Raw genomic sequence first — 15,867 nt, 5'->3', positions numbered from 1 at the left:
GAAGCCTGCCGCAGGCACCCTCTCTCTTAAATCTAGTCTCCGTGTTTCACTTCCTTTTCACTTGTAAATGGTAATTGTTTCTGCAGAGTATTGCTTCAACAATCTTCCTCCAGCTGAGAAGGAAGAATTCATTACTAAGTGTTTCTCCCGCCAACACCGCCTTCTTTTGACACAGCCTGCTCATTTCTGCACTCCCAGCCCCTGACCTGCAGATTTGAACCTGCCTTGAAGAGCTGAAAACAGCATTAGGAAGTGGAGCTACAGCAATAAGGAAGGCTCAGTTCACCTCATAAAACACCAGAATAATCACAAGACAAAGAAGACAAAAGGAAACAATGAGAAGGAAGTGGGTCACATCTGTGTTGTTACGACTCCATATTGCATCAGTTTTGCAATATGTTCCTTGAGATGACACTTGCTGTCCTCGTCCTCAGGATTCAGGAAAGCCTCCTGGTTCACAAAAGGAGGATGGAGGAGTGACTAGGATACTAGCCTGGGACATAGAAGAGCTGTGTTTAATTCCCTGCTCTGCTACAGTTGTCCTGTGTGACCTTGGGCAAATCACATAGTCTCTCTCCGTTCCCTATTTGTGAAATGGTGATAACAATACTTTTCTATCTCACAAGCAGAGATGACTGATACTTGCTGATGGAGGGGGGTGCAATTTAAAGGTTCACCCCATACACAGAGTTTGAGTCATGCCCCTCCCTCTTACCCTCAGTGACCGCAGCTTGCAGCTGTTTGCAGCTGCCTTTCTCTCTAAAACTTTGTTCTGCACCATTAGTGCCAGACAACAGAACTTCACTAAGGCTTTCCTGTTGTCCTCTATTGGGCCCTACGCAGCCTCCAAATCCTTCTCAGCTCCTGGAGCTAACAGTTGTTTCAGAAGGTGAGTCTCATGCCCCTTCATTTTCCCATCTTGCCACAGCACCGGTAGAAACAGATAGACAGGACTTCATTGTCTTTATTCATTCTGGAATTTAAGTGCTCAGGGTTAGATAAATGTGATAAATGGCAGAATAGTGGGTTACTGGATGGTGATATTCATAAGTAGGGCTACGATTTTGTCACCCACGTCATGGAGATTGCGGATTGAATAATATCTACGAAACCAAGTGGATTTGCAATCTGGCATACAGGCTTGCAGTGCCACACAGGTTTGGCCCATCTGCCCCTCCATCTACAGGGAGCAGATAGGCCAAACCTAACTGGTGTTGTGACCATATGTGCTAGGTTGCAATGCCCAGAGCAGAGAGCCAGGCTCAGGACACACCCACCCACCCCCTTTCAGCACCTTCTGGCCACTGGAGTGAAACTGTGGTGAAAAAATGTCAACAAGTGCAAGCAAGGTGGGAAATATTTGGTGACCTTTCTGTGACTTATCTATTTTTTCCTGCACCTTTGATATGAAATTTACTAAAAATTTCCATGCCAGAATTGTAGCCTTATCCATTAGTAATGTAGGAACTCAAGTGAGATACATCTGATTTTTACTACAGTCCTGGGGAGGAGTTTGACTTTGCTTTGTTAGCTGCAAACTGCCAATCAGACGCATGACATCTATGTTATACTGAAATCCTAGCTTCTTACAAGGGAAGGTGTGCAAATTTAAATTTAAAAAAAAAGTTAAAATTCAGTAGTTAGAGTTCAGTATCAGTCTTAAAGGGAAAGTTCTAATCTGAACTCCAGGTGTGTGTGTGTGTGTGTGTGTGTGTGTATTTTTTAAATGTTAGAAGTTGTTTCAGACTTTATCTCTGCCCCCCTTGTATGCTTATGACAATGTGATTTGGAAAATCTTATTTTCCTATTTTTAAAAAATCCTTTACTCTCCCCTGTTGCCATCTGAAAGAGCAACACAGGGAACAGGGAAAACTGACCATAAGGAGAAATATGTAAAATTGATTACACTTAAAATGCTGTCAAAGGCACAAAGTAAACAAACTGAAAAATAGAGGAAAATACTTTTTCCTTTAATCACTTTAATTTTTAGTAATCTTAGGTAATAATTGTAACTGTAATCAGCCAATCGATTTCCAACAGAAGTGTGGTTTGTATTTTTTTTTAATTCACAGTATCCCTTTAAAATATATATTGTTTAACTTTTGTTCCTTCAATGTTTAGATAGAGAAATAGTCTATAGAAAATCTGTAAAGTTGGTCACACAACTTTTTTTTTTAAAGTAGGACTACATATAATATGCAGCCAAACTTCCTAAAACTAATCAGTCTTGCATGATGAACTGACATTGTTGAAATCACCCTAGATTTATCATCAAACTGAACTCACCAGGATACAAAGCTAAAGATAAAATATTACAGCCAGTAATAATTCATCTAATGCAAAAACAACTGTCTGAGGCAGTTCAGATACTTCTGATTAGACTTTTTTATTTTAGCTACAAAGAAGAAAGAACGGTAGAGAAAAATATGAACATTTTGTACTGTTTCACACCTATGCAAGCTCAGTGCCGTTTAAAATACACCTCTACCCTGATAGAACGCGACCTGATATAACACAAATTCGGATATAATGTGGTAAAGTAGCGGGGAGCCCCAGGCCCTTTAAAGCACCACCTGAGCCCTGCTGCTTTACCGCACTATATCCGAATTCGTGGGGAGCCCCAGGCCCTTTAAATCCCTGCCTGAGCCCCACTGCCAAAGTTCCGGCGGTGATTTAAAGGGACCGGGGCTCTCCACAGCAGCTGGAGCACCGGGTCCTTTAAATCCCCGCTGGGGCTCTGGCAGCCGGACTCAGGCAGTAATTTAAAGGGCCAGAAGCTCCAGACGCTGTGGGGAGCCCTGGGCCCTTTAAATCCCCACCCAAGCCCTGCTGCTGGAGCTGTAGTGGTGATTTAAAGAGCCTGGGGCTCCCTGCAGTGGCTGGAACACCGGGCCCTTTAAATCACCATTGGGGAAGCCGGTCCAGTCCAACACGGCGTACCGGCTCTTGCCAGTATACCGTACCATACCAAACTCGATATAATGCGGTCTCATCTATAAGGCAGTGAGATTTTTTGGCTCCTGAGGACCACGTTATATCAGGAAAAGGGTGAAATCCTGGTTTCATTGCAATCAATGAGAGATTTAGGCAAAATTCCCAATGATTTCAATGGGACCAGGATTTCACCCAAACTATGTCTCTGTTTAATTTTTTTCCTTATAAAACAGCCCTTTTGAGTTTCTATATTGAACAACTCTTTTAATGGATTTACTCTCACCATACCTCTTGCCAGCTGCTGTCAAAGGTTTGCCCTGTTCTGATTAGTTGGATATTTGGAAGGGAAAAACAAAGTTATTCATCCATTAGTCATATTTTTCAAATGCTAGTTATTAACAAAGAATTATTGCTAAGGCTGCTTTTAAAATGGACTAAGTTTTGGTTTCTCTCTTTCTTTCTCTCTCTCTGTATATTACAAATTTCACTTTTAAAATCAAATGCAATGAAAAGCACTAAATTCCCTTCCAAAGTATCTCTGCATCACACTGGCATTTTTTCCCCCAAAGTAACATAAAATCTAAATTCATCTTTGGGCCAGACACTTATAGAGAGCATCTGTAAAATTAAACTTCCAATTCTTCATTGTGAATCCTTGCACTTCTTGCTCGTTAAGGGCAAATAAAAATCTCAAGAAAGTGTCAATATGCAAAGCTGATGACATATTAACAATAATTGCCTAGCAAGAATGATTGTTTTATTTCTGTCTGTTTCTGCCTAGAGGTGAGAGCCAGGAACTGGGAATTTGAAGATCAGGGCAAGACATTAGGGTGAAGGAAGGAAGTGGAGCTGTTCTTTAGTATGAATACTGTATGGTAACTTGGTTACTGGGATATGGGATATTTAATGTAGGATTATGTTGATTTAATTTTTGTTGGAAAAAACACGCGGGAAGTCAACTGAAATATTCCTGTGGACTTCAGTGGGCTTTGGATCAGGCCCTAAGTGGCCTGATCTCCAGAAGTGCTGAGAATTTACAATGCTGATGAAATACCTGGGAGCTGCGGATGCTTGAAACGTTGAAAATCAGCCTACATTAATTTGAGCCCCTCAATAATAGTATGGTAAATACCCTTGGGGCACAAAACTAGTAAGTTTTGGCTTTTATCCCTAGATGTACAGTCTGGATAATAATTCTTACTCGTCCATGTAAAGCATTTTGAGATCCTTGGTTGAAAGGTCCTCTCAATAAAAGTATTATTCTCTATAAAACTGTGAGTATGTAAATGAAAATACACACAATCTTATTTTTCCAAAGAGATTTCGTTGTATAGACTTCACTTGAAAATTAGCACTCTCATGAGATCAGGATTAAGATAATTGAATGTAACATTAAATTGATAACTAGTGTTTGGCAGGTATTGCTAATGCTATTTCAATCGTTAGTTATGAAGAATTCCTGCTTGACACTGAGTAACACAGGAGTGTTTTTCAATTTCTTCTTTTGCACAGTTGCCATAATCCATAAGTAATTGTTTAAACATGTAATCAGCATCATCTGTCATTTGCCCCAGGCCATTAGGAAATGGTGTCAAGGAGAAAAAGCTGAACAGCGACATGGTCTTTCTTTGGATTTTGTATCCAGTTTCCAAATATTCATCGGTAAAGGAGAAGATGCTGACAGAGAAAAATGTTTCAAGAGCTTTCTGCCTAAGGTCATTCCATTTCCTATTTCAGTGCAGAAAAGTGGCTATACTTACAGATGGGTGTATTCTTTCACAACATGAAAACATGACACTATATTATTAGTGCTGAAATGTAAAAAGCAGCTGTTATTTAGCACCTGGCTCCCACCAGCAGGCTGACAACTCGGAGAAATGAAAATGGTACATGTACATTGTTAGACAGCAAGAAACAAACAAGCTACTCAATATCCACTCCCTGTAAGAGGGAAGCATCTAGCTCACAATCTATACATAGAATGCTGACAATCTACTTCCCCTCTGGGGGCGAGGAGGAATGACAGTAAACAAACTGTTATTTGCTCTTACCTTGCTGCAACCTGGTGATGCGTCCGCTGTCTAGTCCGAGAATGAGAGTACAGGAACTAGTGCAGCGGCTTACTGCTGCATTGGATTACTCAAACTATGTATTTAGTAATTAGCCAGTCAGGCTATAAATACACTATCTACAGGAGATAAGAACCACAACACCTCCGTGCAGCCAGCCTTTTAAGGCAGTGTAATTACAGTAGCACAAGAGCTGTAATGGAAAGGAACTGCCTTGCTCTTAGCAGCCACCACCCCTTGGTTCTGTTTAATTTGAGAACAGCTGAGCTTTATATATACTTACCCATCTGTGTAAAGTGCTTTGAGATCAGGATATAACACTACTTAACTATTAGTATTTTATTATAAATATCTGAACAATAAGAAAGCCTCGTTTTCAAGTTTTATTTATCACATGAGATCTTAGACACTTAGGAAGTTTCTATTAGTCTATGAATATAACAGAATCTCAGTTCCTTTAAGTAATCTAGCTAGGGTATAGATTACTTACACTGCCATAGAATCTGAGCACCTCACAGTCTATAATAGATTTACCTTCGTAACACCTATGTAGCTAGGAAACTGCTATAAGCCCCACTTTACAAATGGGAAACTGAGATCAAGCATGCAGGCAACTGGGGTGTAAATCTACAGTGCACTAGCCTGCTGTGAACTAACTGGTTGTGTAGCCCCCACTCTCATGCACTAAAGTCATAGTGCACAGCAGCTCTAAGCACACTATGATCAGGAATTAGGATCGACATGGACAGTTAGTATGTAGCAGGCTAGTACACAGTGCACTGTAGATTTATATCTTAGCTTGCCAGGTACTAACAACTCTCTGTATAAACAAGCCTTAAGTGACTTGCTCAAGGTCACACAGTAAATCTGTGCCAGAACTAAACCAAATCCCAGCTAGCTCCCTAACCACTGGATTATCCTTCCTTTCTAATGAAGTTGTTACATCAGTTTAAAGAAATATCATGCATTTAGGGAACTAAAGACCTATTGTATAATCACAGAGATTAGAGATGGAAACAATTAGCTAGGCCTTAGTCATGTGCTGAGAGCTATGTGGGTAAAGCCCTGAGCCTGTTCAGAGCTTCGTTGACTTCAGTAGGGGCTCTGTACAGGTGCCTGGATCTGCCCATGCAGTTCTCAGGGCAGGCCGGGCACTACAGCCCATCCTGTTGCCAAAGCAACATACCTACATCACTGTGATGATAGGACAGTTGCCCCAGAGTTCATAGATTCCAAGGCCAGAAGGGATCATTGTGATCATCTAATCTAGTCTAATGCAGAGCTTTTAGGAAAAATACATCCGATCTTGATTTAAAAATGATCAGTGATGGAAAATCTACCACAACCCTTAGTAAATTGTTCCAAAGATTAATTACTCTTGCCATTAAAAATGTATGCCTCAGTTCAAGTCTGAATTTGTCTAGCTTCAACTTCCAGCCATTGGATCATGTTATACCTTTCTCTGCTAAATTAAAAAGCGCATTATTCAATATTTGTTCCCCATGTAGGTACTTATAGACTGTAATCAAGTCACCCCTTAACCTTCTCTTTGTTAAGCTAAAAAGATGGAGCTTCTTGAGTCTATCACGTTTTCTAATCCTTTAATCATTCTTGTGGCTCTTCCAATTAATCAACATCCTTCTTGAGTTGTGGGGACCAGAACTGGGCACAATATTCAAGCAGCAGTTGCCAAATACAGAAGTAAAATAACCTCTCTACTCCTACACAAGGTTGTCCTGTTTATGCATCCCAGGATCACATTAGCTCTTTTGGCCACAGAGTCACAGTGGCAGCTCCTGTTCAGCTGATTATCTACCTCCACAAATCTTTTTCAGAGTCTCTGCTTCCCAGGACAGAGTCCCTAATCCCGTAAGTATGGCCTACATTATTGGTTCTTAGTTATATATGTTTACATTTAGCCGTATTAAAACACACATTGTTTGCTTGCACCCTGTTCACCAAGCGATCCAAATTATTCTGAATCAGTGATCTGTTCTCGTTGTGATTTACCACTCTCCCAATTTTTATGTCATCTACAAATTTTATCAGTGATGATTTTATGTTTTCTTCAGACCATTGATAATAATGTAAAATAGCATAGGGCCAAGAACCTCTGGAACTCCACTGGAAACGCACCCATTTGATAACGATTCCCCATTTATAACTACATTTTGCGACCTAAGTTGAAGTTAGCCAGGGCCAGCTCCAGGCACCAGCAAAGGAAGCAGGGGCGGACAAAGGAAAGAGTCAGCATATCCGGGTCTTCAGCGGCAGTTTGGTGGCGGGTCCCTCAGTCCCTCTTGGAGGGAATGAAGAGGCTGTGATGAAGCAGCTGCGGTAGAGCTGCCACCGAAGCACTGCTGATCGTGGCTTTATCTTTTTTTTTTTTTTTTTGGCTTCGTTGCTTGGGGCAGCAAAAAAACTGGAGCCGGCCCTGAAGTTAGCTTCCCATATTAAGACTGATTTTGAAATCTCACCATAACTTCCAGTCACAGGATGACACTGGCCCTTTAAGAGGGAAGAGGTCAGTGTCCCGGACTAGTAAACTGACCCGAATTGGTCTTAAAGGAGGGCACATGAGCCATTGAGGGGCAAGATCAGCATGTGAGAGCTGCCAGAGACCAGAAGACTGTAGGCAGTCCTGAAGGAAGCTGTAAGTGTGGGGGAAGGCAGGAGAACAATAAGAGGAATTGCCTGCTGACCTCCACAAGCCAGAGATCCAGGGCCTGACAGCTGGTGAGGGCAGAAGACAGCAGAGCGAGTTGCCTGCTGACTTCAAAGCCAAAGCAGAGGGCTGAAGGCAGAGGGAGCAGTGAAGGGTTTGTCTGCTGATGTCTCCATGCGGGATCTGGGTGGATCCAGGGAGCAGTGGAAAGGACTGTCTGTTGTCCCATCTGAGACAAAAGGTTACTGAAACAGGAGAGGAGTGATGGACGGTCTCCTGGGAAGGAGGCACTCTCAGCAGAGAAGGGTGGAGGTTCCAGCTGGGAAGAGCACGGTTTCACTTGCGGTTGGGGTGGCTGTCCTGGCAGAAGGACAGAAGAGGACCAAAGAGGAGCCCAGATGTGGCACGAGACACCAGTATGTGGCACGTGGGCATCAAGGGACTAGCTGTCATGGGACTTCCAGAATTACAGGCACTGGGTGTGATAAATAGAGTCTGATCTGGGGCTTTTGTTAGAGAAATAAACTGGCCCAAAAGGAGGGGAATTCCTGAGGCACGAGAGCTTGCATGCAGTTACTGGGGACTGTGAAGGAGGGAAACTGAGGTAGATGCACCTATTCTGCCACTGACTGCCACAAGAGGCTGCTCTAGGAAAAATCACCCTGTAACACATCCCCCCAAAAGAAACCAGTTTGGGGATTTGATAATATCACAAACCACGTGCCAGGTTTTCTGAAAAGTTGAACCTAAACTGAGTTTTGAGCAAATGGGGGCAAGTTAAGGTTTGGATAGAACTATGCTAGGTGGTATGGTTTTGACCCCAAGCCAATTAGAGCTTGGTATTTTGGGGTTCATTCTAACACAAGAGCTCAAAACAAAATATTCTCTAGCATGCCAAATAATGCAAATTGTCACATGAATAAAGTTTGTCAGAACTTTCACACAGCTCTGTTTCCTAGGAGTTGTCCATATAAATCCCCTACTTTCAGGCATCATGACAAGGAGCATGATCTGAAAACTTAGATTAGGGATGGGAGAACTATCCCATGGTTTCCTAATGAAAACATTCTTCATCACAGAGTTAGCAGCCTTGTGCCACATGTTACTGTAGCTACTGTGTAAACAGTCCTTTCTCATTTCCCAGAACAATAAACAGTTATGAAAAGCTGTATAAGCATCAAGAATGCAGCAGTTAGGACATGTTTTTGGACAGCTCTGGAAAGCCTCAACCTTTCACATTAGCCAATTTTTTGTTTTAGTTATTCAAAGGTCCCAGCTACACTATAAAAATAAGCTGGATGAAACATGTATGCAGTGGTGTTATAGCCATGATGGGCCCAGGATATTAGACCTGAAGAAGAGCTCTGTGTAAGCTTAAAAGCTTCTCTCTCTCTCTCTCTCTCCAGCAGAAGCTTGTCCAATAAAAGATATTACCTCATCCATTCTGTCTCTGGTTGTCCCCAACACAGTTTCATCTTTCAGTGTGTTTTCATGATGCCTCTGAATCATGTTAATTTCCCAGGCTTTAGTATGATTTACAGGGCACACTTAGGTCCTATGTACACTACAGGGATGGAACCATGCTGGCAAGAAGCATGCTGTAATTTGGTCTCCTGACCCAGTTCATCTGACAGCACAAACAGTACCTAAGGTGCAATGGTAAAATTGCAATACAAACAGACCAATCTGTGTAAAAAATGTAACTCACCCATCTTTTGTCATGATTATTAGCAATAACTGGGGGAAAACATATTTTACTAACCTGTCAAAGTATTTTTCCAACTAGAATTTTGTGGTTGGTATGCCACACCCCTGGTTTAAACTGCTTCTGCTTCATTTTGGGGTACAGTAACTCCTCACTTAAAGGCGTCTCAGTTAATGTTGTTATGCTGCTGATCAGTTAGGGAACATGCTCATTTAAAATTGTACAATGCTCCCTTCTAACGTCGTTTGGCAGCCTCCTGCTTTGTCTACTGATTGCAGGAAGAGCAGCCCAGTGGAGCTAGCTGGTGGGGGCTTGGAACTAGGGTGGATCGGCAGCCCCCCTATCAGCTCCCCACTCCCCTAAGTTCCCTGTGCAGCAGCTGCCCAGCAGGCTATCAATTGCTAGCAGTTCAGCTGTCCCTTCCCCGACTGCCATGTGCTGCTCCTGCCCTCTGCCTTGGAGCTGCTCCCCGAGACTTCTCCTTGCTGTGTGGGGGGGAAGGAAGGAAGAGGGGGGCTAATGCCAGGGTGTCCTCCTCCCCCCTGCTCCTGCACCCCGCTTACCCTATCTCCATAGAGCAAGGGGGAAACAGGACAGGGCTCAGGATGGAGGGAGCTCGTTGGCAGCAGCTGTGGTCTCAGCAAGCTGATCTAATTAACAAAACAGTGTACTTAAAGGGGAAATGCGCATCTCTCTCACACACACAAATGGTGTGTGTCTCTGTCTGCGATGCTGTCTCCCCTCTCTCTATTCCTGCTGTCTTGTAGCATGTGAGAGTTAACCCTTGAGGGCTCAGCCAATTGCTAGTTCACCATTTAGCAGTAAGGCATTCCCTGGGAAATATCCCACCTTCTGACTCCTCCACCTCAGCCTAGCTTCACAATCATCATCACTGTGTACCAGTATTAAATTGTGTGTGTGTGTGTATATATATATATAATATAGTCTTTTGTCCGGTGAAAAATTTTCCCTAGAAAGTAGCCCCCTCATTTACATTAAGTCTTTTGGGGAAATTGGCTTAGCTTAACATTGTTTCGCTTAGAGTCACATTTTTCAGGAACATAACTATAACATTAAGTGAGGAGCTACTGTATTACATTATGAATCATTAGAGAATACTGGAGGAAAAAAGGGGGGGTTTGACAGAGTGTTAAAATACCTATATAACCTCAAGGCTCTGGGTCTGATTCTCCTCTCACTGATGCTGATAAAAATGGAGTGACTTCACTGAATAGGAGTGGGAGGAGACTCAGAGCATGTCTTCACTAGCAACATTAAAGCTCTGCTGCAGCAGCACTTTAACCTGGCTGTGTAGTCGCTGCACCAGCACTCTCCCAGTGCTGTAAAAAAACCCACCTCCATTAGGTGAGTAGTTACCAGCACTAGTGCACTTTCTACACTGCCACTTTACAGCACTGAAACTTGCAGCACTCAAGGGGGTGTTTTTTCACACCCCTGAGCAAGAAAGTTGCAGCTCTGTAAAGTGGCAGAGTAGACAAAGCCTCAGACTCATGATCTATTTTGCCTGAGTTTAAGCGCAAAATGATCACACATTAATGATATAGCAAATGTACCTGAATGTATATTTTTAGGAGGGAAGCACTACAGGAAAACAAACTCAAATATGCATGTCAACTATCTATGATGTGTCAAGGAAACAGCAGGTGTTGGTATTAGAATTTCTTTGCTGTTTAAATAAAGAAACAAATTACAACTTAAAGCACAGAAACCCTGCTGCAAACAGTGGACCTGTGCAGTCTAACCTCATCTTAAATCTCAAGCCTGTACTGCGCATCTATTAAAGACAACTGGAAGTTTTGTCACTGTCTTCAGCAGAAGCAGGCCCTCATTTTGTGGAAGTCATGAAAACCTATAGAGCTGAGGCATATAGGAAGAATGTAAATCTGAAATAAGGTCAGCTCTGTGAGCTTGTCTCCTTCACCAACAGAAGTTGGTCCAAAGAAAGATATTAATGCACCCACCTTGTCTGTCTAATATCCTGGCACCGACATGGCTACAACAACACAGCATAAATCTGAAGTAAGCAGCTTTAACAAAGTCACATTAAATTGCATTGACACTGCATTTCCCAAAGGAAGAGCTTTTCTGAAAGACATTCATGGGAATTTGACCTCACTGCCCTGACATTTGCGTTCAGAGTAGGTAGCACAGAGGATTAAAAACTGCATTGTGATGTTGCTGAGCCCTTAATCTAATTTTGCGGATTTCAAGATAGGCAGTGTACATGCGATATGGACTGTTCGGGACTTGATGGCAGAGCTAATCATGAAGAGGGAAGCTATGGAGATTTCACTAGTAATCAATATATTTTGAACACTTTTCATCCAGTTACATGTACACCAGAAAGATGGGATTAGAATTTTCTGAGGCAAACTAGGGATTCAGATGTGTTAGAAAGCCCTCAGCGTTCTCCCTTGTTGGTTTGTTCTTACCTTTTGTAATCATTTCGCTGTGCTTTGCTATCAGTATTTCAATTTCAGATAAAAAAATCTGCATTAGAAATATGACAAACAGCTCCCTGCAGCAGGAGTCAGAATGTTAACAAAGACTGACTGCCACACCCCTGATTTTCTTGTGGCCTTTTCCTATGTTACAAATATCGACATAAGTAAAACTGCATCTATGTGAGGCCAGCTCACTCCCATCTATGGGCAGGGTGACCAGGTGTCTGGTTTTCAACCAGAACACTCAGTTGAAAAGAGATCCTGGTGGCTCCACTCAGCACCACCAACTGGGCTGTTAAAAGTCCCTACCTGTCTTGGCTCTGCGCTGTGTCCCAGAAGCAGCCAGCAGGTCCGGCTCCTAGGTGGGGAGTGTGTGTGTGTGCGGGAGGCATGGGGCTCCATGTGCTCCCCTGCCCTGAGCACTGGCTCCACACACTCCCATTGGCTGTTTCCCAGACAATGGGAGCAGGGGGAACAGTGTCTATGGGCAAGAGTGGCACGTGGAGCCTCCTGGCCTCCCTGTCTAGGACCTGGACCTGTTGGCAGTTTCCAGAGTGCACACAGCATGGTGCCAGGACAGGCAGGCAGCCTGCCTTAGCCCCCTCCTCTGTGCCACTGACCAGGAGCCCTCACTCCATCCTGCACCCCAACTCCCAGCCCCAGCCCATTGAAAGTGAATGACGGTGGGGGAGAGTGAGCCACCGAGGGAAGGGGAGGGGCAGGGGCCTCGGGGAAAGGGTGGGACCAGGGTGTTCGGTTTTGCTCAACTAGAAAGTTGGCAGCCCTACCTATGAGAAAACCTGTGGCAGGCAGGATTCAGCCTCCAAAGCCTATGGCTCTCAGGGACATCTATATGAGGGCCTGGGCCTGTACATTGGCTCTAAGGGTCTGGTTCATGCTCCCTTTTGGCTCCTCCAGGTGCTGCTTTCCCTACAGCCCATCACCACTTCAAGTGGGTTCTATGGAACAGAGGGGCTGTATGGAAAGTGTGAGGCACCATTCTATGAAACAATAAATGTCTGTGATTTCAGAGCCACTCCTTTAGGCCCCCTTCCTGCTCCAGAGTTTGTGTAAACAAGAATCCAGGGGCCAAATATTTTCTGAACATAAACAAAGATGGAAGGAGAGGCATAATTTCTTCTTCACTGCTAGATTTATCTGCCCAGCAAATGCCATAACTGCTCAGCAACTGTCTCCAGCCCCTGACCTTTGCTGTGGTGACTGAAATGCTTGCTTGTTCTGGTGTAGTTGCTGTTTTTGGATCATGTAATACTTCTTCAATCCAAATCTAAATCCATCCTCATAATCCACCAGACTAAATCCTGATTAATCTAAACAGGTTTCATTTAACAACATCCTTAGATATAATTATCTGCTGGTTGCAAGAGCAAAAGTATCCAGGTACCTGACTGAATCCTAAACGCAGAGGGGAAGTTAATTCAAATGGTCCATTTACAATCCTATGCTGCAAGACACCAGGCTGCTTACATTAATTTGCACATATTTCAGTAGCTAATTCTGCTGGTGAGCATGAGTGTGCACACACCAGAAATTTTCTGCTTTTAGGACTCCTTAGCAGAATATTCAATTTATCAGCTAGTAAATTTAATTGAGGGATGCATAGCTCAGTATGATGAGCATAGGACTAAGGGTCAGGAATTCCTAATTTCTAAACCAGTCTTACTTTACATGTGTAAAGCACAATACACACTTAAGGCAACATATAGAGAATTTTAGCCTAAACGGTTAAACTTTGGCTGTTATAAAACAGAGTCTTATACTGGAAAGTGTTAGGCAACCTTAACCACAGCATAATATTTGTCTGACTTTATCAGATTTGTATTAGCAGTTCTGTCTGCCCTAGACAACAATCATCCTATTTACAAATATTGCACTGTAGTGAATTTGTTATTCTGCATAGGGACATATCCGATAAGAATTAATCTTCAGTTGTAAAGTTAATCTTACATTTATTACCTTCAAAGAGATTTCACAAAATGATGCTTTGCCAGAAACTGCAAAGCACAGAAGGGAGTCGTGAAGACTTCACTTACCGTAAATATTCACCTAAACTTTTCAACAGAATGTGTAAGCACAGTATCATCTCCGCACAGAATGAAACAGAACAATAAAATCTCTAAGCTTAGCATCCTCTTCGTGCTACCATAGCCCGAATGTAAATGCAGTGGTTCCGTTTTGCTTGTTGCAAACACGTGTGTGATTTGAAACAAGCATGGGAATATTAAAACGTTATGTTTGAAAGCAGCAACTGTTGCCTTTATGTCCAGTTTTGTTTTATATGCTCCCCATGGAGACACAATCAACCACATTACTGGTAACCCAATCCTTGGCAGTGGTTTGCTCCAGTGTTATTAGAAGTGTGGTCCAGCCTGTGCTCATAGTGCTATGCCCCTTTCAGTCCAGTTAGCACAATGTGTGGAATTTCACTTGAGAGCCTAAATTAGATATGTAAGTATGATAAATAAAGTGTGGGAGGAAAGCTCCCTTTTAGGGACACCCACCCAGCGAATTAGCTGTAAAGTCCCTCTTGGTGGCTGCTTGCTTTACCTGTAAAGGGTTAAAAAGTCCCCAGGTAGAGAAAAGGGAATGGGCACCTGACCAAAAGAGCCAATGGGAAGGCCAGAACTTTTTTAAATGGGAAAAAAGCTTTCCCTTTGTCTCTCCATTGTTCTCTCTGGGCTGGCAGCTTTAAGCCAGGTATGATCATAAATCATCAGATCATGCCTAGAACTACTTATCTGAACTCCAAATGTGTAAGTAGATCAGAATGTTTAGCTAGATGTGATCAGGTTTATTTCTGTTTATTTTGTAAGGCTTGTGGATCTCCTCTATGCTAACCCCAGATGCTTTTGTTTGCTTGTAACCTTTAAGTAGAATACCCAAGAAAACTATTTTGGGTGCTTAATTTTTGGAATTGCTCTTTTAAAATCTAGCAATATCCTAAATTCCAAATGTATTTTCTTTCTTTTTTATTTTTAATAAAATTTACCTTTTTTAAGAACAGGATTGGATTTTTGGTGTCCTAAGAGGTTTGTGCATATGCTGTTTGATTAGTTGGTGGCAACAGCTAATTTCCTTTGTTTTCTTTCTCTGCTGTTCCCTGGAGAGGGTGGGGCGGGTGAAAGGGCTTGAGGGTACCCCACAGGGAGGAATTTCCAAGTGTTTCTTCCTGGATCCAAGGGTTTTTTTTTTTGCATTTGGGTGGTGGCAGCATTTACCAAGCCAAGGTCACAGAAGAGCTGTAACCTTGGGAGTTTAATACAAGTCTGGAGTGACAAGTATTAATTTTTAGAATCCTTGCAGACCCCCACCTTCTGTACTCAGTGACAGAGTTGGGATTCAGCCTTGACAGTAAATAAGAGACATAATGCATGACAAACTTCACACACAGGGCATATCCCTTCTCAGCTCCCACAAGTTACTATGGTGATGCTCAAACTTTTTGTAATATTCCCAGCTTTTTTTCTTTTCTCACATGCAAAATAGAAGAGTCTTTCATTTTTATGGCATTTTTGCTGTTTGGAGGTTTTTCTTTGAATAGGGCTCAACATTTTTGATCTTTGGCATTCAGAGGTGTGTATATCATCAAAAACGTCATGCTGCCTATAAGACCTCATTCATTTCCAGTATTATGGAAAGAAAACTATTCTTTGCACTTCTTATACCACAGTTAATCCACAAATGTATTTTCATGCTTATAACTCCTTGGAAAGGTTTTTTTTTTTAAATAAAAAGTTTTAGTAGTTTCTAAATAGGTCTGTGATCTAGCTTCCATTTAAGAACCATGATGATTTATTCAGCTTATTCAGTGTTGAAAAACATCAACATATAGCACAATGGCTATAACACAACATATAGCACAATGGCTCCTAGGAGCTCCTGTTCTGTAATAATAGAAAACAATTAACAATAACAAAAGTAGCATCTAGAACAAATACCTTTGACACCGCTCTACTACTTCTGTCCTGTTATCTGAAAGCAAAGCACACAGATAAGAATATTCAAATA

General features: G+C 42.4%; 1 protein-coding gene across 2 annotated transcripts in view; it reads right to left on the bottom strand.

The window, feature by feature from the left end:
* FHL2 (four and a half LIM domains 2) overlaps positions 1 to 13,998 on the bottom strand; it is a 62,870-nt gene extending 48,872 nt beyond the window's left edge. The window contains exon 1 of one of the 2 annotated variants that reach the window (XM_030569738.1): positions 13,893 to 13,998. The gene's annotated coding sequence lies outside the window, so the exon portion shown is untranslated. Of the gene's footprint in view, positions 1 to 4,985; positions 5,103 to 13,892 lie in introns of those variants that run through there. The other variant, XM_030569730.1, reaches the window with a different exon arrangement.
* Positions 13,999 to 15,867: the final 1,869 nt, after the last annotated feature.

Source organism: Gopherus evgoodei, chromosome 1 (genome assembly GCF_007399415.2).
Source record: "Gopherus evgoodei ecotype Sinaloan lineage chromosome 1, rGopEvg1_v1.p, whole genome shotgun sequence".
Lineage (NCBI taxonomy): Eukaryota > Metazoa > Chordata > Testudines > Testudinidae > Gopherus > Gopherus evgoodei.
The sequence above is the reverse complement of the archived record's forward strand: the minus strand, read 5'-3'. Positions and strand labels throughout refer to the sequence as shown.